The 15,873-nt window shown below is 36.4% G+C and overlaps 1 protein-coding gene across 7 annotated transcripts in view; it reads left to right on the top strand.

Annotated features, from left to right (window-relative positions):
* The window catches only part of LOC150107050 (tRNA-splicing endonuclease subunit Sen34-like), a 225,015-nt gene that overhangs the window by 116,460 nt on the left and 92,682 nt on the right, over positions 1-15,873 (top strand). Inside the window, exon 7 of one of the 7 annotated variants that reach the window (XM_090393417.1) lies at positions 11,012-11,139. The exons of the other annotated variants lie outside the window; for them this stretch is intronic. The gene's annotated coding sequence lies outside the window, so the exon portion shown is untranslated. Of the gene's footprint in view, positions 1-11,011; positions 11,140-15,873 lie in introns of those variants that run through there. 7 annotated transcript variants of the gene reach the window in all.

Raw genomic sequence — 15,873 nt, 5'->3', positions numbered from 1 at the left:
CAGGTCCCTTGCAGCTGTAAGCTGTCCTACTTTGGCCAATATCAATATCCTACTTTGGCCAATATTGGCTATCCTACAGGCAGGACAGCCAATATAAGAACACAAGGACTACATCCGGTTTCACCAATACAGCCGCTCTGGCCTTGCTGACCATGCGTTGGATACCTGCCATAGAATACGGTGGAAGAAAGCCACGATGGTACACCATATTAAATACAAATATGAAAGGCTTTTCATAGAATCAGCTTCAGCCCTAAGAAACAATCCAAATCTCAACAAATTTGGCTGCATGAGACTGTCTCAAATTTGGGAAACCTACATCAGAAGACCTTCAGCCCAATCACCCAAGAATACCAACATTGCCTGCTAGGGGGCACCATCAGGACTTTAGGAGAAATAATAGCTTCCTGCTTCTTCTTCATTTACTGTTTGTTGTGCCTGCGTGCACGTGTCTTGTTCTTAAGTTTCTTGAAAATGGCAACGTGACGTTGCCAAAATATTGAAGTATATTAAAATTTATTTTAATGTATATCCTAGTTGACGTAATTTCCTTAAATTACTTTAGTAAAAAATGGTATTGACAAGAGCTATGTAACTAGCTGAAAATTTAACAAATAAAGACAGTAAAATTAAATGTAAGTGATTCTGGTAATAATATTTTATGATTAATGCTTCCTCTTATGTCCTGATTTTAAAAGAATTCTTTAAAGATTATTCTTATTGTCACACACAAATTTAAATTTGTGTGTGACATCAACAATCTTAAAATTTGATGCGAGTTTTTGTATGATTTTTAACTTTGTATCCAAATTGATAACACTATGCCTCTTTTTATTTGCCGGCATATCCTCATTGTTGTGACTTTGCCAGTCTTATTGACATGTTTAATAAGGGTGCATATAAGCTCTAATAAATTATGTACATGTGGAAATAATAGCATCAGAAGTCTATAGAACTGACATTTGGGTATACCTCTGTTTTTAAAGTTCATCTTCAAATCAGCAACTAATTCTGAACTTATGAATATAAAGTTGACATGCTTTGTACACAGCACATGCATAGCAATGGATAGACAGGTAGCACAACATATGTACACAGTGGCAGAAAAAAACTGTATAAACTGGGGGTTACTATTTTAGCATTGAATTTAAAATTTAAAAATAGATTTATATTTTAACTAGGGGGGCATTCTTCTGGAATACTTTTGACTGCATTTTGCAGTGCTTATCAGTCATGTAGTTTTCAGTGGCACTTGTCTCAATGAATATACAGGGTGGCTATAAAATAACTTTCCTTCTTTGGAGGCATCTGTAGCTAAAACCAAATTTTATATTGAGACGTTTAAAGTAAAACAATTTAATAAGTAAAGTATGCTGAGGCAAGGTAGGATGCATATTGAGCACAATCGTCAGTCATTCGAATAACTGCTTGAATGTTCCCAGTCCCTTTTTAAGTGGAATCTGTGGCACTGCTGTCACGTATGCACAGTAAAATTTGCATAATCCTTTTTACCTGCGTTTACTGCAAAACATTTTACTGCTTTCGGCTCCACCAACGCCAAAATTTCCCCTATCGGCGACTTTTGGTAATAAATGTTTTTTTCGTGGGAATTCATCTCCCCATGCCTTTGAAAGTCTCAATATAAAATGTGGTCTCATTCTGTGTATTAGTTTTAACTACAGATACCTCCAAAGAGGGAAAGTTAATTTATGGCCACCCTGTACTTTTAACATGTAAACACTAGAAGTGTTTAATTTACAAATATTTCGACTTGAAACTAACAGTGGATTATTTCAAAAATATCACCAACTGATGTGATTACATTGAGATACGAATATGACCAGAGAGAAAACGTGATGACTAAGGAGAATGACTCGCCCAAAGCGAGTCATTCTCCTTGATAAAGGCATACAATTGTTTCGATTTAAGCTCAGGCAGTTCACTAAGGATTTGATTTTCCTTAAATGTTTGTATTTAAAGAGACACAAATGAATTTTCCAAGAAACAAATACACCAACTCTGGCATCTCTGAACTTGTACGCAACCATGTACCAAGTTCCATATACGTGTAATCATCTTCATTTTGGATAAACTTGTCATTCTGTGGAAAAACAAATACAGAAGCATCAATCTTGTATTGCTTATAATAAAGCTGAAAAGACAGGCTTAGCACAACATGGTGTTTGGATACCAGAACATAGAATCTTCTAGTTATGAACCAGATTGCTTCATCTATTTTGCTTTAAATACAAATGTTCATTTAAGGAAAGTGCCAAAGCCTTAATGAACTGTCTCAACTTGAATCAAAATAATTGTATATCATTACCAAAAATTTGGGAGTTTCATTCTCTTTAGTCATCACTACTTTAAATATCATATTCATATCTTGATGTAGTAACATCACGTGTTCATGAAATAATCCATTGTTAGCATTCTGCTTTGTTCAACCATTCCTACACTAAGGATGGCTTGCTAGTTTCAAGCCTAAATATTTGCAAATAAAATATCATTTCTTATTTATATGTTAAAAATATATCCAGACATCTAGAATTTGACACTCTGCTGATTAAACAGCATTATGCATTGTTTACATCATAAACAAAAATGATGGTATAATATAATGAAATGTCATAGGCTGGAGTGTCACTTGGTTAACCAGCATCCTCACAAAGCCAGCTACTGGAAGAAATTCATTCTCAACCGAATTCAAGATAGGCAAAGTGAGAATATCACTGGAAAAGAAGTGGAACTCTGAGAACCATGTTGACATAATTGATGTCATGATGAAGACTAAACAGGTGATATACTGCTAAACAATAAGATATATTCAGACACTAGTGATTAAGAAAAAAGAACAGTTTTGGTATTCAACACTTAAATTTCTTGAATGGCAGGCAATTCTTAAGAAGAGCGAGATGTGGGTATTTTCAAAATGAAAAATTGGACGAGACTGTGGTTATATATATAGAAATATTCTTGGAGAAAATAGCAAAACTAATAATAGTAATAATCATCTGCTGGATTTCTAGACAAATAAAATTATGTCACTGCTGATTGTAATATCTTCACATTGGTTCAGGATGCCAAGGGTATAACAGCAGATTTGAAACAGCAAGTGATATTTAAATAATGAATATCTTATTTGAAGCAAAACACACATATACAAAATTTTTAAAAAAGAATCAAAAGTCAAGCAACTTTTACAGGTGAAATTTAGACTTAAATATACTGGAGAAAATAAAAGTTTGAAAACTAGAATCACATGTTGGAAAAGCATTAACTGGTAAGATCTGGAAGAAGAAAAAAAAACAACAAATAAAATAAACCATAAAACAATCTGAAAAAAAAGCCAAGGAAGTTGTCTGAAAGGATACAAAATCCAGGAAACAATGAAATACATGAAAAGTTCTTGATAAGTGATCAAGTTCCTTGAGAAAATACACAGAAAAATTAAGCTAAGCTGTGTATAAAAGTAACAAATCATAGGAAGACTTGAATAAGAATACATTAGTCATATTTCACTGTGGTAGTAAAATGTTCTAGAGGCTGTTGAAAAATAAAAACTTAGAATATGGACAAAGAATCACCATAAAAGAATAAGATAACAATAATATAGATAACATTAAAGTTGAAGATAAAAGATATTTTGGATGTCTGTGGTCTGGTTGGCACAAATACTCTCCAGCCAACAGGCTGGAGAGTATTTGTGCCAACCAGAGTATTTGGATGTTTGAATCACACTTCCAGTAAGCAGGGTGATGTGAGACCTACTCATTGAAGCTTGCATTGGTATGAAAAAGTTCCATGTTAGGTCTCATGTAGGGTTTTCTAACCAGATAAAAATGAATAAAAAATGATAAAAATTTTAATTAAAAAAACTAGGGAAAAAAATCCTTTCATCCATACTACTAATGTACTATTTATTTACAATCTTGTGTGGGAGTAACCAAAAAAAAAAAAAAAGTGCATCAAAAGATTTTCTAATAAGAAAGTGACTGAACACTAGTACCAAATATCAAAGAGGAATGCAGTCAGGAATAATTGATCAGAATAATAATCATAGAATATAATTTTGTCATTAATATCCAGTGTCGGAATACTTGGATGCTTTAACACATTTGCAATGGGCAGAGAGAGAGAGAAGTGCTTCGACCAAAACCAAATATGTGGAGAGGGGTGGTAGAATTTGTTTGTGTATTTTTGATTACTGAGAAGGCGGGATTGGAATAGGATGCATAACGGTGGAAGAGAAGAAGATAACATAGGTTTTCATTATTTAGATATTTAGTATACTTAAATATGTTTTATACTTATAGTTATACTCACTTATACTTATTTAGCGTTTAGTTGTAATAGTTCCTCGACATTATTTTGAATAATGGCAGCAGCTAAAATTGCAAATGGTAGAGCACCAAGTCCTTCCCTATTTAAGAACTCCATTTTGCGTGATATATAAGGGATTTTGTGGCATGCAGGACTTGTGGAATGTATGCGTCCTGGCAGGTGAGAGAAGAAGAAATACGTACATGCACAAAATGCAGGCAATGGAAGGAACTTGGTGAGTTAGAGATGACTATAACTGACCTCGTTGAAACTATAACTGACTTAGTTGAGTCAGAGGCAGGAGATTCTCCACGTAGAGAGATGAGTAGTATGATAGAGGGTGAGAGAAATATGAATGAAAAAATGAGAGTGGAGTGTGTGGAAAGGTTGAATGATTGTGAAGTTTTTGAAGATGATCTCAATTGGGAGGATGAATGGCAAACAAGAGTAGCTGACTTGCAGAGAGAGAGAGAGAGAGAGAGAGAGAGAGAGAGATGAACTGAAAGCGCATGTGGAATGTCTAGGGAATGAGATGAGAAGTGTGAAAGATGAGATTAGGCAAATGGAAGAGATGAATGCAAGGCGAATCAGAGTAGGAGTGAGAGAGAGTTATGGGAATGATAGAAGAGGAGAGAATAGGATCAGTGGAAGAGAAGGAATGAGAAGAGGAGAGAATGGAAAGATTAGCAGAGAGGGAATGAGAAGAATGCAAGGGAGTGCTGGAACCAGGAATAGAGTGATGTCAGGAAGGCAGGTAAGTAGGGGAACACAGAGAAGAAGTGTTAGAGGAGAGAGAGAGAGAGTGAGGGATGCAGGTGAGCAATCGAGGAACAGGGTGGTAAGAGGTGTAATGTATGGGTACTAAATGATCCATGGTGTGTGAGGAATGTTTGCCTGGAGGAATGATAGAAAGTGTGGCTATGGCAATTAAGAGGGGTGAAAGGGTGGATGAGATGATTGTGATGGTAGGAACGAATGACTTGAGAGGCAATGTAAATTAGGCAGCGAGAGATATGAGATTCTTGCTTGAGGTTGTACAAAAGAAAGTGCAGAGAGGAAAGATAGTGTGCATGTTGCCTAGGTATGATAGTGACAAGCTGAGCAGAAGAGCAGTAATATTGAATAACATAATAGCTGGAATGTTTCAGAAGAGAGGATTGGAATATGTGGATGTTTGGAGAGCATTTGAGGACAGAAAGGAATTGTATGCGAGAGACCGTTTGTATTTGAATGAGGAAGGACGTAGGCATTTGGAGAGATTGCTGTTCTGAACGAGTCGATGTGTCAATGCAGGGAAACTAGAATACCCAGGGTGGATGGTAGCAGGGGTGACCTCTTGTGGGAATGGGTACTTGGGAGAAGGGAGATGACATCAGGTAAAGCTGAGCCCATCGGAGTCTAGAGGGGGATAATGCTAGGTACAGAAATAGTGGCATTTTTATGCTTGATACTAATGCCAGGAGTATCCAGAATAAAGGAGAGTAATTGGTGGCACCTGATAGCATCAGCCTGGCCAAAGATTATTGGGATCACTGAGACGTCGTTGACAGAAGAAAATATAATAACAGGAATAGAAGTAGCAGGGTACAGCATTTTCCAGCTGTACCCTGTTACTTTCAGGATAGAAAGAGAAAGCGTTGTACTGCTTATGATAAGTGGCGACTTATATCCTCTAAGAGTGGATGCTTTGGAAGGCAGTGACACTAATGATTTTGAAAGCATATGGTGTGAGTTAGTGGTGGGCAAGACAGGATATTTAGTGGCGTGTTGCTACAAACCAAGGAGCACAGAGGGTAGGGACCAGGAGATGTTTAGACAGTTGAGCTTTGCAAGTGCAAGAAGAATGATTATTATGGGAGATTTTAACTACAGCAGTATAAATTGGGGAGAGGAAGATGCATATAGCAATAAGGGAATGGAATTTCTAGAATTCTTCAGGGACAAATATCTTAGGCAACATGTAATAGAGTGAACAAGAGGTTCAAGTGTTTTTGGATTTGGTCATAGCATCAGAAGAGCAGATAATAACTGAGATGACATCTCTCCCACCAGTTGGAGAGAGCGACCATGTGGTTTTGACTTGGAAGATGAATAGACATGCAGGAGTATCAAAGAGACTGGAACGTATGTGGAATTATAAGGCAGGTGATTATAATAGTCTCAGACGTCAACTTGGGAAAGTTTCATGGAGGGAGGAATTGGAAGGCCGGGATATTATTAGTGCTTGGGAAATTGTGAAGGAATATTTGTTAGCAGCAATAGTAACCTGTATTCCACAAGTGAAGAAGAGGACACAATTTGGTGTAAAGTGGATGACAAACAATATTAAACAGGAACTGCATGCGAAAAAGAGGCTATGGAAGAGATATAAGGAGACAGGTGAGGAGCAGATGCATGAAGAATATAAGACACAGGCCAGGAGAGTGACTAGTATGGCAAGGAAGGTGAAACTGGAATATGAGAAGAAACTGGCCCTAATATCCAAAGAAAATCTTAGTGAATTTTCTTAGGTATGTGGCCAATAGGGGGAGAAATTATTGTGGAAGAATGACATTGTGGGATAAAAATGGGAATATAGTGACTGATGCAGAGGATATAGTGGAATTGTTCAATGAACATTTTATTGGAGTATTTCATCCTGGAGGAGTAAATTTTAATACTAGAGGGATAGAGCAGGTTCGAGATTTAGAGGTGCAGGAGGAGAGTGTGTTCCAAATACCGAATACTCTGGATGTTAGTAAAGCTGTGCAGTGGATGGTATTTCACCACGAGTTTTGAGAAAATGTGCTAAAGAACCGACAGCTCCTTTGATCTGGCTTTTCAATGAAAATCTGGCTACGGGAAAGGTGCCCAGGGAATGGAAGGAAGGTAAGATAGTGCCATTGCATAAGGGCAATAGCAGACTGGAAATGTTTAATTATAGGCCAGATAGTCAGACAGTTTGTGTGTCATCAGTAGTTGAGATCTTGGAGAAATTAGTGAGGGACTGTATACAGCATTGGGCAGATAAGGGTAATGTCATCTGTGAGAGTCAACATGGATTTGTTCAGGGGTGCTCTTAATATGCTAGCCTTTTATTTATAATAAAGTTACAAGAGCAGTAGATGAGGGAAAGGCATACACTGCCATTTTATTGGATTTAGCGAAGGTATTTGACAGTGCCAAATGATAAGCTGATATTTAAGTTGCAGCACATGGGTTTGGATGGCATGTTGGTCAACTGGATTCAGGATTGGCTGTCCAATAGATATCAGAGAGTTGTATATGGTGGGGCAGTTTCAAGGAGGCAGAAGGTTACAAATAGGGTCCCATGTAGCTCAGTACTGGGACCTATATTGTTTAACCTTTATATCAATGACATTGTCAGTGGATTGCAGGGGGATATTCAGTTGTTTGCATATGTGAAGCTGGGAAGGGTTATTAATAATAATGCAAATGTGGTAGCCCTGCAAGAGGATTTGAGTAAGCTAGACAGATGGGCAAATGAATGTGGATTTCAGTTTAATGCAGCAAAATGTAGTCTTGAGGTTTGGGACACTTCATACTCTGGAGGAATTGTACTGAAGGAAGTAGGGAAAACAGATCTGGGGTTGATGACTGATAGAAACCTGAAATTCAGGGGACATATTATATTGCAAATGTGGTGAAGGTAACACAGAGGATTGCTGCAATACTGAGAAGGATGCTGACCTGCAGAGATAAAAGAGTTATCATTCCATTTTATAAGACCCTGATCAGACAACGCTTAGACTGTTGTTCTCAGATTTGCTCCACAGGATTTGAAGGGGATAAATTAACTGTGGAAAGGTTACAGTGGCGGATAACAAATATGGTTTCAGGACTGTACAATGTTAGTTATGAGGATTGGTTGAGGAAATGTGTACTGCAGAGTTTGGTAGATAGGAGAGGTGATATGATTGAGACTTTTAAACTGTTGAGAGGTAGTTACAGGGTTGTTCACACTGGGGAGTTCTTTCGCTTGGTCGAACAGCAGGAAAGAGTGATGACAAGGGACCATCCCTGAAAGTTACGAAAGGAAGCTGTGAGCGAGAGGGTGAGGCGTGGTTTCTTTGCATGGAGGGTGGTTGAACCGTGGAATACATTGCCTGATAGTGTGGTGAGAGCAAGAACAGTCGATGAGTTTAAATAGTATGATAGACTGTTTCCTAGGAGGAACCTCCCACGATGAGTCTTGATAGATTTTGTTTCCAAAGAAGGACCTCCCGCAATGAGTCTTTTGACTCCATAGAGGCCTGAATAATAATAATATAATATTAGAAAGGAAGAATAAGTAGAAAAATCCATCAAAAGTCTGAAATGTGGAAAGGTAGCCAGAGTAGATGATATTAGACCAGAAATGCTCAAGTATGGAGGTATAAAAGTTTTACAGTGGCTACACTGCATAGTTCAAAGGGACTGGACAGAAGGATGAATTTCAGATAATTGGAGTAGAGCTCTCACATATATATAAAGGGAAATAAAACTGATTGTGAGAATTACAGAGGTATTTCTCTATTGAGTGTTCCTGGTAAGATTTATTCCAGTATACTTGAGAAACGGTTGAGAAGGATTGTGGAAGAGAAACTAGTGAGGAACAAGCTGGATTCAGGCCAAATAGAGGCTGTCTGGGTCAGATATTCACTTTATGACAAATAGTTGAAAAGTCATATAACAAAGATCTGTATTTAAGTTTTGTACATCTGAAAAAAGTATATGAGAAGGTGCCAAGAGAGAATTTATTCAAAATGCTACAGTTGTATGATGTAAGTGGATCATTATATCAAGCAATACTTAGTCTTTATTTGAGTTGTAAGTCAGCAGTTAGTATTTAAGGAAGTATAAGGAAATGGTTTAATGTTAAATCTGGTGTCAGACAAGGATGTACATTATCACCTCTGTTATTCATTACCTATATGGATTACATTATGAAGGAAAGTAGTATTAAACCTGATATCAAAATTGGAGATATTAATGTCAGCTCCTTGCTTTATGCGGATGTTATACTTCTAAATAAATCCGCTACAAGTCTGCAAGATTCCCCGACTAAATTGAATAACTGTTGTGATAGTTATGGTATGAAGGTCAGCAATAACAAGACAAATATAATGAAAATAGGCAGAAGCATTGAAAATGTCAACTGTGTTGTGAATGGAGAACCTATAGAACAAGTAAAATATTTCACCTACTTAGGCACGGTTTTTAGTTGAGATGGTAAATTAAATATGGAAATAGACAACAGAATCAACAAAGCTGGTATGGCAGGAAGTCAACTGAATAAATTTATATGGAATATGAGAGAAATTAGTCAAAACACTAAATTAGCTGTATACAAGACAGTGTTCAAACCAGTTTTAACTTATGGATCTGAGAGCTGGGTCAGAAGAAAAACACTTGACCAAAGACTAGAGACCGCAGATATGCGAGTCCTGAGAAAGATTAGGGTCATGAACAGATGGCATTAATGGCAATATCATATTAAAATGAGGATATTATGAAAGAACTTGACATTGTTAGCATCCAGGAATGCATTAGCAGAGCTAATCTCAGGTGGTATAGTCACTTAAACAGAATGGCAAGGAAAGATTAGCTAAACCAGTGTTCTCTGCTAGGTTGGCCAGAAAAAGACCCAGAGGAAGACCAAGCTATAGGTGGATTGATACGGTAAAAAGTGCCTTAGAAGATAGATATATAAATATAAGATCTGACAATGTTGTAGCTTTGACAGGTAACAGATTGATTTGGCAGAAAATTGTAGGTAGTAATGTAAGTTTTTCATGTAGTACTATCATATCGTGTACACCCCTTGAGGATAAATGTCAGGAATTTGATGATAAAAGTAGCATTAAGGTTGTAATGGTGTAGAATTGTATTTATTTTTTTTGATAGTCCTTTAATGTATGGAATAGGTATGGTTTTACTGTAATATACAAGGGTGTACAGAGAAGTTGTGATAATCATCATGAAGAAATTGAGGAACCATGTAACTTACACATTATTCTACATTTTCCCTGTTAAATGTTATACATTTGTTATAAAGCTGCTTGCATCAATTGCAGTTCTCTGAGCGAATAAAAAAAAGTCTTTCCCTTGGTGCACAAACCAGTCATTTTTGTTCACGGTGTTTATCAGAACTTTTCAGCCACCTCCCAGCCCCATATCATCTGTATTTTAAGGTGTAATTTTATGGACACTCAAAATTCTACATAAAATGAGAATTATTTTTTGAAGAATTCTTTGATGGTATTTTTGCTATAGCCATTGTTTATAAACCTATTGCTATCATCAACAGCAAATTCCTGATGTGTACAGGATATGATAGTACTACATGAAAAATTTACATAATTACTGACTTCCTATCTACAATTTTCCTCCAAATCAGTCTATTACTTGTCAAGACGCCAGTATTATCATTATCAGATCTTATATTTCTATCTTCTAATGCACTTTGTACAGTATCAATCCACCTATATCTTGGTCTTCCTCTGGGTCTTTTTCCTGCGAACCTGGCAGTGAACACTTGTTTTGCTAATCTTTCCTCGCCTATTCTGTTTAAGTGGCCATACCACCTGAGATTAGCTCTGCTAACACATTCCTGAATGCTGACAATGTCAAGTTCTTTTCTAATATCCTTGTTTTTAATGTGATATTGCCATTGATGCCATCTGTTCATGCCTATAATCTTTCTCAGGACTTTCATATCTGCGGTCATCTGGAGTTTACAAAGTACCATGTTCCTGTAAGCTGGCGTACTTTGGACAGACAGGCAGATCAGCATCCATCCATCTAGAGGAACACAAGTCTTACATCTTCAAACACAACTATGGCCATTCAGGCTTGGCTGACCATGTTTTGGACACCACCCACAGGGTATCATGGAAGAAAACCACCATGCTCCACCACAGCAAATTCAAGAAAGAGAGACTTTTCTTAGAAGCAGCAGCAGCTCTCAAAAACCAACTAAATCTCAATAAATACAGTTGCATTAAGCTTCCGAAGATTTGGGAAACACTCATCACCAGAGTTCCCACCTTACATTCCAGGCCACCTACTACTGCCCTTAGAGGGAGCTCTACCTAGATAGGACTTTAGTGTCACTCACGTGGTTGGGCTTAGTATTGTTTGTTATTTGTGTATATGTTACATTAATTGTATTTGTAATCCCCGTAGATGTCCTAGTGACTAGAACGAAATATAGGAAGTATTAAAGTCTATTTTAATTCTTTTTGAGTGTTGTAAAAAATCCATTAAGCCTCCAACATGATGTCCTCACAGCACTTAAGCCTCTACACACATATACCAAAGGGATAAGTCATATGGAAGCATTTTATTGCCTAACTTGTGCAAGACAGTCTGGCATGAATGTGTTAATTTTCTAAGTTGTTTTTATTACAAAGTCACCTTTATCATAAAATATTCAGGTAATAATGCAAGCAGTCAGTTGCAAACATAAGCATGTTGCTACACAGCCAAGAGACTCCTTATGGTTTAAACAGTTTATTAAACAAGGAACTATATTTTATAAAATTAGTCAAAAATAAATTATTAGAATATTCATTAAAATTGTTTTGGATTTACTGAGAGATCAGTAAAAAAAAAAACACAAAATTTACTATTAAATTTTAAAGATTTTTGCACCATATACTGGTAACTCAGTTTACTGGTATTGTAATTGCATATTTTTAGTGAGGATGGCAAATTAAATATGGAAAGAGATAACAGAATTGGTGAGATGTCAATTATAAATAAATTAAGAGAAACCAACAAAAAGAACATCACTATCAAATATCTGATACTTATCCTCAAAGGTTGTTCAGGCTACTATGACAGGATTGTATACATATTGAAAGGCTTAGGTGTTGTTGATTATTCATATCGGTGCTTCACAGTATAAACACCACCATGAGATGAAAATATAATTCATTGAACTTTATAATATTTTGCTGTTTTTTTTTTTTTTTTACCAGCATAATCAGAACACAAATTACAATTATGACAAGCACAACACTAAAACACTGGAAACAATTATTTTTATGGCTATTTAACCTAAATTTGAACAATTCAGATTGTAACTGACACAGGACTAATAACCTACCAAGCTGTCCATATGGGCTGTTAACTGAAAGTTAATTTGAAGAACTCAGGATATCTGGTCTCATACTGATTGTCTCCCAGACCTCTGGCAAATTAATTCACCCATACGTGTTGAGGTTGTGCTTCATAGCAAATGCTGATTCTAAAAATAGGTGTTTTGAATCTATAATGACTTCTGTGTAAAACTGATATCTTCTTCTATTTAATTCTATGTGAAGAAGTATCCTGAAAATGAAACAAGTTTAAAATACAATTTCTGTCTCCAAAGTATCCTTCTTTGGAGAGACTGATCTACCAGTTTCTCCAAAGAAGGATAACCTGCAGGCACAAACAACTTTATACACTCCAGGATGAAGTTGATCTTTAGGAAGGCAGATGAAGGTAGCTAGCTGCATAAGTGATTTAACAGCATAGAGATCATATTTGGAGAGAACTTTAGCTATATCTTCTAATGTGCCCTTAATATAATATTGGATAAGTTTTGCTGTGATCCTGTGTGTTGATTGTAGGAGGGATGGGGTGCATGCGTTGGTTTTCTGTAAATGAGCCATTAGGAAGTCTTGTTGCCTAGTGCATCTAGAAACAAGAAGCGATTGTTTTCTTTTTTCTACAGTGAAGTTTTTTTGGGAATAAATGGTGAATTTCAACAATTCAATTATATGATGAAATTTCTGACATATACTCTGGGGGGGGGGGGGGGTACAGGATCTTAGAATAGTACTACATGAAAAGTTACACCATTATTAACTTCCTATCAACAATTTTCCTCCAGATTAGCCTGTTACCTGTCAACATCCCAATATTATCAGATCCTATATTTCTATTCATTTAGATCAGAGAATCAAACAGGAATATGATCGACCTGATATTAATAGACCAGAAATGGAGAACCTCAGTTCAACAGCGCAGATCATTCCAAGGAGCTGATATTGATTCGAACCACAGCTTAGTGATTGCGAGTATAAGACTAAAACTTAAACAGAAGTACAAAGGAAAGTTCCAAAAAGCTAGACATCTCTAAACTAAATGAAGACAGGTTAAGAACAGCATATCAGAATATATTGGAAACAAAATATAAATACAAGAGCAGAAAGACTGACTACAGTGCTAAAAAGAAGCAGTAGAGGAAATAATTCCTGAAAGAGAAAAAAGAACTAAAACTTAAAAGAGATAATTCAAAGGCAGCAGATGAGTTATACCATCAAAAATGCAATGAAGTACGGAAAGCAGCAAGATCTGATAAAGCCAAATGGTTGGAGGACCAGTGCAAAGACAATGAATAGTACTATGAAGAACACAAAACTAGAGAGATCTACAAACTTATAGGAAGTGGCAAACAAGATCAGTAGCAGTCAAAGATGAAGATAGTAAAGTATTGATGTACAAGACCGAAATCATACACATGGACAAGATATTGCAGTGAACTATATAAAAATCAACTAAATAATACTGCAACAGAAGTAATCAAAGAACTAAAAGCAATCTCTCCACCAGCAGAGATCTTTGAAAATGACATGAATAAGCCTATAAAACATCTCAAGAACAACAAGAGTCCTGGAGATAACATAATAGGCAAGAATCAGTTGTAAAAGAAATGCATAAGTTATATAATGAAATATGGAGATCAGGGTATGTCCCTGAAGAATGGAAAAAATCGGTGGTCTTGGTTGTTCTTCATAAGAATGGCAGTGCTTTAGAATACAACAATTACAGAACTATAGCATTAATGAGTCATCTTGGCAAAGTGCTGATGAAAATACTAACAGAATGCCTGAAAGGTCATATGGAGGCACATCTTCCTGATGAGCAAGCCGGATTTTGAAAAGATCGAAGTACAGTGCAACAAATACTCGCACTAATAGCAGAGAAAGCTTGAAGAAAGAACAAAATGATATACTGTTCTTTCATGGATGACCAAAACATAACATGGGCAATCTTGGAATCCTATGATGTGACATTAAATTGATCTACCTGTTGAAAAATATAAACAGCCAAGCACAAGCAACAGTCAGGATAGCAAGTGTGACTAGATTGCTACTAGTCAAGGTACAAGACAAGGGAACCCAATATAACCAATCATCTTCATCACATATCTAGGAAGAACACTAGATAAGATTAAAGAAGGTGGAGGCATTTCAATAAATGGCATGAGAATAAACTACCTCTACTTAACAGATGACATTGTCCTGATTGAAGAAGACGCAGGAATGCTGGAAATGGACACTGGAAACACTATATGCAGAAGGAAAAAGATATGGACTAAAATTGACATTTAGTTCATATCTTTTTCAACAATGATATTTGGACAACAGGAGTTACTGAACAAAGTTTACCATAGAAGGATTTCAACTGGAAAATGTGGAACACTTTACATATCTTGGATGGCACATGACATAGGCCCTAAGAAAAGAGGTAAAAATTATAATAGCCAGACCAACAGCTATCTTAAAAGCCATGGACAAAATATGAAAGAGCCAAGCTTAAAGATACACACTAAACTGTGTATTGTAGAAACGTTTATCTTCAGCAACATGCTTTATGGATGTGAGGCCTGGGTACTCCTGAGAGAATCTGGAAGGGGGGATATTAGCATCGGAGAGGAAGTGCTATAGAAAGAGCTTGAGAATAAAAGCCGGATCCAGAAAGTGAACAATGAGGAAATCTACAGATGAATACAACCAAAAGAAAACCTGATCCAGAAAATAATCAAAAGGAAACTATGTCTCTTTGACCATATATGTAGAATGAATGATGAGAGGAAAATGAAAATGCTGCTGTTTGGGATGATTGAAGGAAAGAATAAAAAAGAAGACCAAACAGAGAATGGGGCGATGACATTCAAATGGTGCAGAAACTCTATACACAAACTGAGTCATTTTGCACAAAATAGAATGCAATGGAAGAATCATATCAAGATGGCATCAGACACCTGCAGGCATTGTACTGCAGTGGTTGTTGTTGATGACATCAGAGAGGAAATGTGACTTAAGATCAAGGATCTTTGCAAAAGATACGTTGGTGAATGGAGAAGTAATGTCAAGGCTCACTATGATGTCTGAATCTGTTCAAGATTAAATTTGGTATTAAAGTTTTGGTGCAATGAATAGTTTATGAAAGAGAGAGAGTTGCCTGTGACAAGGTGAAGTGATTTGTATAAATGTTTGGCTAGTTTATAGATGGGCTGTCTATGCTGTTCAACTATTGGACGAAAGGAGTTATCTTTATGAATCTCATATATCCTGGATTGGGTTGACATGAAAAGAACTTAAGTTTTTATATATTCTTTTTCTTTTGAGATTTGGTAAGATAAGTCCTTAAGGAGATTACTCACTTTTTTTTATCACGATCAGTAACATTGATTTTATCAGCTTTGGGTATATACAGTCATACCCTGAAGTTATGCGGTAGGTGGGACCAACAAAAAGCGCATAAGTCGAATTTGCGTAACTCGGGGTATAT

This window comes from Typopeltis vanoorti, chromosome 5 (genome assembly GCF_054136105.1).
Source record: "Typopeltis vanoorti isolate ZY-2024b chromosome 5, IOZ_Tvanoo_1.0, whole genome shotgun sequence".
Taxonomy (NCBI): Eukaryota; Metazoa; Arthropoda; class Arachnida; order Uropygi; family Thelyphonidae; genus Typopeltis; species Typopeltis vanoorti.
The sequence above is the reverse complement of the archived record's forward strand: the minus strand, read 5'-3'. Positions and strand labels throughout refer to the sequence as shown.